The sequence below is a fragment of the Cebus imitator genome, unplaced genomic scaffold (genome assembly GCF_001604975.1).
Source record: "Cebus imitator isolate Cc_AM_T3 unplaced genomic scaffold, Cebus_imitator-1.0 Scaffold415, whole genome shotgun sequence".
NCBI lineage: Eukaryota > Metazoa > Chordata > Mammalia > Primates > Cebidae > Cebus > Cebus imitator.
The window spans coordinates 977,337-985,379 of NW_016107730.1; the positions used below are offsets into that span (position 1 = coordinate 977,337).

At 43.1% G+C, this 8,043-nt stretch overlaps 1 protein-coding gene across 2 annotated transcripts in view; it reads left to right on the forward strand.

Moving 5' to 3' along the window:
* LOC108289827 (signal transducer and activator of transcription 5B) overlaps positions 1-8,043 on the forward strand; it is an 82,373-nt gene that overhangs the window by 25,208 nt on the left and 49,122 nt on the right. Inside the window, exon 1 of one of the 2 annotated variants that reach the window (XM_017509417.2) lies at positions 4,256-4,360. The exons of the other annotated variant lie outside the window; for it this stretch is intronic. The gene's annotated coding sequence lies outside the window, so the exon portion shown is untranslated. Of the gene's footprint in view, positions 1-4,255; positions 4,361-8,043 lie in introns of those variants that run through there. 2 annotated transcript variants of the gene reach the window in all.

Consider the following 8,043-nt stretch of genomic DNA (forward strand, 5'->3'; position numbering starts at 1 on the left):
TTTGTAGTTTCAGTAGAGACGGGGTTTCACCATGTTGACCAGGATGGTCTCGATCTCTTGACCTCGTGATCCACCCGCCTCGGCCTCCCAAAGTGCTGGGATTACAGGCTTAAGCCACCGTGCCCGGCCTCAGATATTTTTTTTAAGAGACAGAGTGCAGTGGTGCGATCGTGGCTCACTGTAGCCTTAAACTCCTGAGCGCAAGCCATCCTCCTTCCTCAGCCTCCTGAGTAGCTAGGACTGCAGGCACATACCACCATGCCTGGCTAATTATTTTATTTTTATCTTGTAGAGACAAAGTCACCTTGTGTTGCCTAGGCTGGTCTTGAACTCCTGACCTCAAGTGATCCTCCTGCCTCAGCCTCTCAAAGTGCTGGGATGTTGTGGACTCCTTTAGAGCCTCTTGAAATAGAGCTAGTAAAGTGATTTTCTACCACTGTATCTGTGCTCATTTACATTGGGCAGATCACTTCTGCTTGACCTCATAGTTTCAGCCTGTGACATGAAGCGTCAACAGGTAGATTCGGAACCATCAGTTTAGGCTGAAGCCCATAGAATATGAAAGGTATTTTTAAAATTTATTTTTGTAGTGTCTACAAATACAGGTGTTAAAAGTGCCAGAGACGGAAGTATTGACAACAAGAACTTATCCAAAACTAGGCCAGGCACAGTGGCTCATGCTTGTAATCCCAGCACTTTGGGAGGCAAAGGTGCGATAATCACTTGAAGCCAGGAGTCAGAGGCCACAGTGAGTGCTGTTCATGTCACTGCTCTCCAGCCTGAGCCACAGAACAAGACCCTGTTTCCAAAAATAATAATCATCATCCAAAACCAAGATTGGCTCCTATTGGAAAGGTGGATATGGTTGTGATAGAATTTAGCAACACCAATACCTTGCTATTTCTGACTTTAGGATGTTAGGAGACTTTTTCAGTCCTTCCTGTTTAAATATGAACAGACATGTATTGCCATTATTCCCCTGCCCCTACTTCTCCCAAATTTGGATTGCTAGTATTTATGTAAGTTTACTAGTGACAAATAGATTTTGCATTTCCCATTTCTTGTCATAGGGCCCTCTTTCAGTTCAATATGCTTTTCTTGGCACTTACTTTGGCTTTCTTTACAGCAGCAGCTGCTAATTAGTGACAACTTTTGAGCAAGCAGCTTGTCATTTTTGGCAGAGAGAGAGGACATCCATAGCAAGTCAAGACTATATTTTCATTTGCTAAATTTACTTTGCTGCATGGAAATACATCTTAGATAAAAAAAAATAGTCAAAGGTAGCTGTGTTTACTGAACTATCTTCCTGAGTTGGCATTCTGTCCTGTAGTTGAAGAACTCACAGAGATTAAAAAAAGGGAAAGAAAGAGGTTCAGTGTCTATCAGACTGATACCATTAGTCCTGAGTCATCCTTCTAACATTAATCTACATTCTGGGTACAGAACCTCATCATCTTGCTTTGGCACAATCATAAATCTTTCTGGATTGTGGTTAGTGGCATACATGGTAACTGAAGGAGTGAATTTTTTTTTTTTTGAGACGGAGTTTTGCTCTTGTTACCCAGGCTGGAGTGCAATGGCACGATCTCGGCTCACCGCAACCTCCGCCTCCTGGGTTCAAGCAATTCTCCTGCCTCAGCCTCCCGAGTAGCTGGGACTACAGGCGCGCGCCACCATACCCAGCTAATTTTTTGTATTTTTAGTAGACACGGGGTTTCACCATGTTGACCAGGATGGTCTCAATCTCCTGACCTTGTGATCCACCCGCCTCGGCCTCCCAAAGTGCTAGGATTATAGGCGTGAGCCACCACGCCCGGCCAGGAGTGAATTGTTGACAAATGTGCTTCTCATTTATACTCAGCTTCTTTCTTGAGATATAATTAAAAGAAAGGTTAGTTTGCTCAGAGAAGATGCTTTCTTTGGAATTTCAGCTCATCTTAGCATCATCATATTTCATGTAATTCTTCTCTTTGAAATTGCGGCAATGAAGTGTTAGCTCTATTTTACAAATTTGTCACGATGTTTATGAAGGTGGCACTACTTGCCCTTATGTTTACCTTGATTAGCACCAATGATGAGTCAAAACCTCCGTCATGGTTTCTATAAAGTGTGATTCAGTCCCATTATTCCTGTTATAAGGATTCAAGTTAACGACCTTCACAGTGTTAAAAATATTCTGACCTACCATCCATTTCCCCCAATTTAGGTTCTTTCTATAACATGAAGGTCTACAAAAATTGTTTTTAATACACAATTACTGAATACCAACCATGTGTATCAAGTACTATATTAAGGAAATCAAAATGAATGAGAGAGACACGGTCCTCACTCTAGGATGGCTTACAGTCTATTAGTCGGGCAACAGATAACTCAGTTGCTTTTGTTCTTATGCCCAGAGTGTAGGGTAAATTCTAATTCTAGAGGAGGAAAACATCCCATCTTTTGAAAATAGGATGATTGGCCAGGCACAGCGGCTCACATCTATAATCCCAGCACTTTGGGTGGCTGAGGCTGGCAGATCACGAGGTCAAGAGATCGAGACCATCCTGGCCAACCTCGTGAAACCCTGTCTCTACTAAAAAATACCAAAAAAATGTATATATTAGCTGAGGATGGTGGCACATGCCTGTAGCCCCAACTACTCAGGAGGCGGAGGCAGGAGAATAGCTTGAACCTGGGAGGTGGAGGTCCAAGATTGCACCACTTTACTGTAGCCTGAGCGACAAAACAAGACTCTGTCTCAAAAAAAAAAAAAGAAAAACAAACTAAGCAGTGGTAGCAAAGTTGAAGTCTTAACCTTGTCTGATGAATGCAGCCTCCGTCTCAAAAAAAAAAAAAAAAAGGATTATCAAAATGAGACATTGGATACAAATACTGTATTGATTCTATTTCTAGCGAAGGTGTTAAAGATTGTGTAAGGCACCTTTCATGGGAGTATGGAACTGCCAGGTGTCCTTGTCCCAAATTTCCCCTAGACATATTACACAGCACTGTTAAATTCAGAAGTTGCCTTCTGTATCAGAGTGTCTATTTCTTGATGGCATGGTTTGGAGAACTCAGATGATCTCCTAGCATTCGGCTCATATTTAATGCACATCAACAACAGTAACATAGTTATTTGTATATTTTCTTTTTAACGTGTTAATTACAGTAGGAATTTATCATGTATACCTCATCTGTGACCCCATGCACAGTAGCATCAGGTAAGTTGATGTTGAGTTATTGGTATCATGTGAACAGGTATCCAGATGGCAGCTAACTTCAGTATCCTTTGTTATCCTGTCTTACACTTTGGAGTGTTTTGCAAGTTGTTTTCTCATTTGTATTAATAATATTGCCTCGTGTATGCGAAATGTTTTCTGCCATTAGAAAACCTGAGTTTCAGATGATATTGGTGATGGGTAATAATGTAACTAACGGAAACCCATTAAGGAATTATAATTAACAAAGTTAACAACTCAGCTTTTTTTTTGGGTTGGGGATGGAGTCTCGCTTTGTCGCCCAGTGCTGTGGCACGGTCTTAGCTCATGGCAACCTCCGCCTCCTGGGTTCAACCATTTCTCCTGCCTCAGCCTCCCGAGTAGCTGGGATTACAGGCATATGCCACCACACCCGGCTAATTTTTTTGTGTTTTTAGTAGAGACGGGGTTTCACCATATTGGCCAGGCTGGTCTTGAATGCCTGACCTTGTGATCCGCCCGTCTCAGCCTCTCAAAGTGCTGGAATTATAGGCGTGAGCCACTGTGCTCGGCCACAACTCGGCTTCTTATAGGAAATGTTGCGTTGCTAATTCTGACCACAAGTGGTCAGGATCTAGGTTTTGGCCTTATGGGAAAGTTACCCACCCCCAGGACAGTTCTCGTTATTCTCCTCCCACTGACTTCTACAATCTAAAGCTTTTGGCTAATTTCTGATCGACTTAAAAGAAGAAAGGTGAACCTTCACTCCCCAAATATGGCTTCCATTGGTTGTGTTTGAAGGTTTGTCTTCTTGGTGCTCTCTAGCCCTCAGGGAAGTGAGTTTTAAAGCCTTTTTTGGGGTTGTCAGATAATCTTTTTGTATCCATTTGTGAGTTGCATTTTGTGATAATTCACTTTGTGGCTTGTATGATAAAGGAGTCTTAAACTGCAGGTATCACTGTCAGGAAAAACTCATTTGGCTAGGTGATGATTTTCAAATTTTTTTTTTTAGAGACGAGGTTTCACCATATTGGTCAGGCTGGTCTCAAACTCCTGACCTCAGGTGATCCACCCGCCTTGGCCTCCCAAAGTGCTGGGATTACAGGCGTGAGCCGCCGTGCCCAGCTAGCTGATGATTTTCAATAAGTAAAGCACTGTGGTTGACGGTCTGCGCCCTGAAGGTGGGCGAAACTCCTTGGATATTTATTACCACTATTGCTACTGCAATTGTGTTACTACTCCTGCTTGTACTTTCTTTTTCTCATTTCCCATGTTTGCTTCTTTGCTATTATTGAAGGTTTGGTAATGAAGTATAGGAAAGGCCTTGGAAATTAAGTAGTTTATTTTGTTTCCAACACAAAGCAGTTTCTAGTGTGGGTGTGTGGGTAGCTTAATTTAACATAACAAACTCAGACTTTTTTCCTTGAACTCCATACTGTCTTCATTTCAAACTAGGTATTCTCAGAGTGGGGTTAAAATACTCTCCATCATCAAAGCCCAAACTTTTTAGAACAAGAGCTTGTCTCACAAAAAGCCTGGTGTCTCTGTTGCCACCGCAACCTGAAACTAGAGTTAGAAACCACACAGAGCTGGCGTTCGGTAGGAACCCGTCACATTTTCTTGCAAGTTTTTTGTAGCTAGTTAAGCCGGGAACTGATCTGATTGAGAAAACTTTTAAAATCATCATTTTTCCTTCCTTCTTCATTTTTATACTCAAAAGGGTCTAATTTGCTCCTCTAGGAAGACGGAGTGCATTGGCTTTCATGCAGTTTAACACCTTAATTATCCTGCTGAGCAGTCTAGGAAAAAAAAACCACTCTTAATTAAAAAGTCAGGCTTTGGCGCAGTGGCCCACACCTGTAATCCCAGCACTTTGGAAGGCTGAGGGGGGCGGAGCGCTTGAGCTCAGGAGTTCGAGACCAGCCTGGGCAACATAATTAAACTATGTTTCTACCAAAAATACAAAATATTAGCCAGGCGTAGTGGCACACATCTGTGGTCGCAGCCACTCAAGAGGCTGAGGCTAGAGCCTGGGAGGCGGAGGTTGCAGTGAGCTGAGACTCGCACCACTGTACCCTAGCCTGGGGAACAGGGTGAGACCCTGTCTCAAAAAAAAAAATCTTATTTTCTGTCCTCTTCCCCTTTTTGTTGATTTGTTTTATAAAAGTCTTTTCTCCATGTCTAATCTAAGAAACATATATTCATTGTATATATGCCTACTGGTTGTCAGCATTGAACCCTCCAGTGCCCTGGCATGTTGGACAATGACAGACTTGACTTTGAGAATAAAAAATTTCAAAATTTATTATTTTTATATCAGTCCATTAGGGACCTTATCTGTTGTTGCATTTATTATCTCTAAAATACCATCTTATTTTTATTTTTATTTTTTTTGAGACGGAATCTCACTCTGTCATCCAGGCTGGAGTGCAGTGGCGTGATTTGGCTCAGTGTAACCTCTGCCTCCCAGGTTCAAGCGATTCTCATGCCTCAGCCTCCTGAGTAGCTGGGATTACAGTCACATGCCACCTCAGCTGGCTAATTTTGATAGAGACGGGGTTTCACCATGCTGGCCAGACTGGTCTCAAACTCCTGAACTCGAGTGATCCACCGGCCTTGGCCTCCCAAACTGCTGGGATTACAGGCCTGAGCCACCGCACCCAGCCTACCATCTTATTTTTAGATGGAAACTTCTGGAGCATTGGTATAAAATCTAGATGGTTCCAGTCCTGCCCTTTTCCTCATGTTTAATCTCACCTTCCTAACATTTCCACCACTGTTTAAAAAGTGTAGCTCCATATGATCTTACTGCCTTTCATTCAGTCAAGCGAGACACTGACATTGCTTAGATTCTGGGTCTCACGTTTGCTTTGTTTTTCTAAGGAGCTTTACTGGAAACTTAATGCTATTGCATACTAGCTGCAGAAGCAGGAGGGGAAGTTGGCAAGAATTCGCTGCTTTCTGTTTGGTCTGTCTGAGGCAGCTGACCTTTTGGAAGGAAATCGCTGCTCTTTGCTTCTTCCGGTAACAGTGGCTCCGTGAAAGACTTATACACAGAAGGGGTCTGCCGTTATCCTGGCTCATGCCTTGCAGCATAAGCCGTTAGTTAAGAGTCGGGAGCCTTTCAGGGCATCTGTTGTGTGTTGTAGGGACATGCATTCACATTCCATGCTAAGTTGTATGTAGATATCCTAGTAGAGGTATAGTGAGAGACAGTCTTACCAGAAAAAGTAGTTTGCTTTAGCAAAAATAACGACATTTTATTGCAGAGTCCCACTGTGAGTGCTGTGTAAAATGTGGACAGTTATTTTGTGCACAATTTTAATTCATCTTAACGTGCAATGTCCTGGTAATGGTATTGTTTTTTATACCTCGATAGCTGTTCTTTTTTTTTCCTAGCAGGACAAACATTTTGATTTGATAAGACATGAGCTCTCATTTAAATGTCATTTCTTCTCAGAATTAGCATAAGGTGTTTTTGTTTTTTTGAAACAGTTTCACTGTTGTTGCCCAGGCTGGAGTGCAATGGCGTGATCTCAGCTCACCGCAACCTCTGCCTCCCAGGTTCAAGCAATTCTCCTGCCTCAGCCTCTGGAGTAGCTGGGACTGCAGGCGTGTGCCACCACTCCCAGCTAATCTTTGTATTTTTAGTAGAGATGGGGTTTCACCATGTTGACCAGGGTGATCTCGATCTCTTGACCTCGTGATCTGCCCGCCTCAGCCTCCCAAAGTGCTGGGATTACAGGGGTGAGCCACCGTGCCTGGCTTCTTGTTGTTTTTTTTTTTAAGGATAAGATCTCAGCCTCACTCTGTCACCCAGGCTGGAGTCCAGCAGCATGATCATGGCTCACGGCAGCCTTGAACTCCTGGGCTTAAGCAATCCTCCTGCCTGTCTCCTGAGTAGCTAGAACTGCAGGCATGCCCCACCACACCGGGCTAATTTTTAAATTTTTTGTAGAGATGGAGTTCCCCTATGTTTCCTAGGCTTGTCTCAAACTCCTGGCCTGATCAATCTTCCCATCTTGGCCTCCAGAGTGCTGGGTTTACAGGCATGAGCAACTGTGTCTGGCCCAGAATTAGCTGTTCCTTCTTTTTTTTCACACTTTTTTTTTTTCTTTTAGAGACAGTGTCTGGCTCTCTTGTCCATCTGGCATGCAGTGGCGCAATCATAGCTCACTGCAGCTGCTAACTCTTGGGCTCAAGTGATTCTCCCGCCTCATCCTCCCAAGTAACTAAGACTACAGGTGTGTGCCACCACACACTACTACTTTTTGTTTTGCTTTCTTTGTAAAGACAGAGCCTTGATATATTGCCCAGGCTAGTCTGGCACCCCTAAACTCAGGTGATCCTCCTTCCTGCCTCAGCCTCCCAAAGTGCTAGGATTAGAGGTGTGAGCCACTACACCTGGCCAAGATTTAGCTTCTTAACAAACCTGCTACTTGTTGGATCTACTTTTTCTGCAGAACTTGTTTTACTTAAACATAGGTAGTAGGACTCCCCACACTTTGGGATTATTTTCAGAAAGCTGTAGGTGGGTTTCATATCACTCAGTAAGCAAACAAGGGAACTAACTAGCTGATGAGACATTTCTCTCTTAAAAGAGGAGATTTCAGTTTTCTGTTGTTTTAACTAAAACATATGAAGTTCAATTTTTATTTTGTTATTTGAAGTGACTTATATTCAAGTTATGTCTAAGTAAAAATGAAACAGATTTTAATTCCTGGCAAATTAAAGGAACACAGCTGAGGCCGGGCACGGTGGCTCAAGCCTGTAATCCCAGCACTTTGGGAGGCCGAGGCGGGTGGATCACGAGGTCAAGAGATCGAGACCATCCTGGTCAACATGGTGAAACCCCGTCTCTACT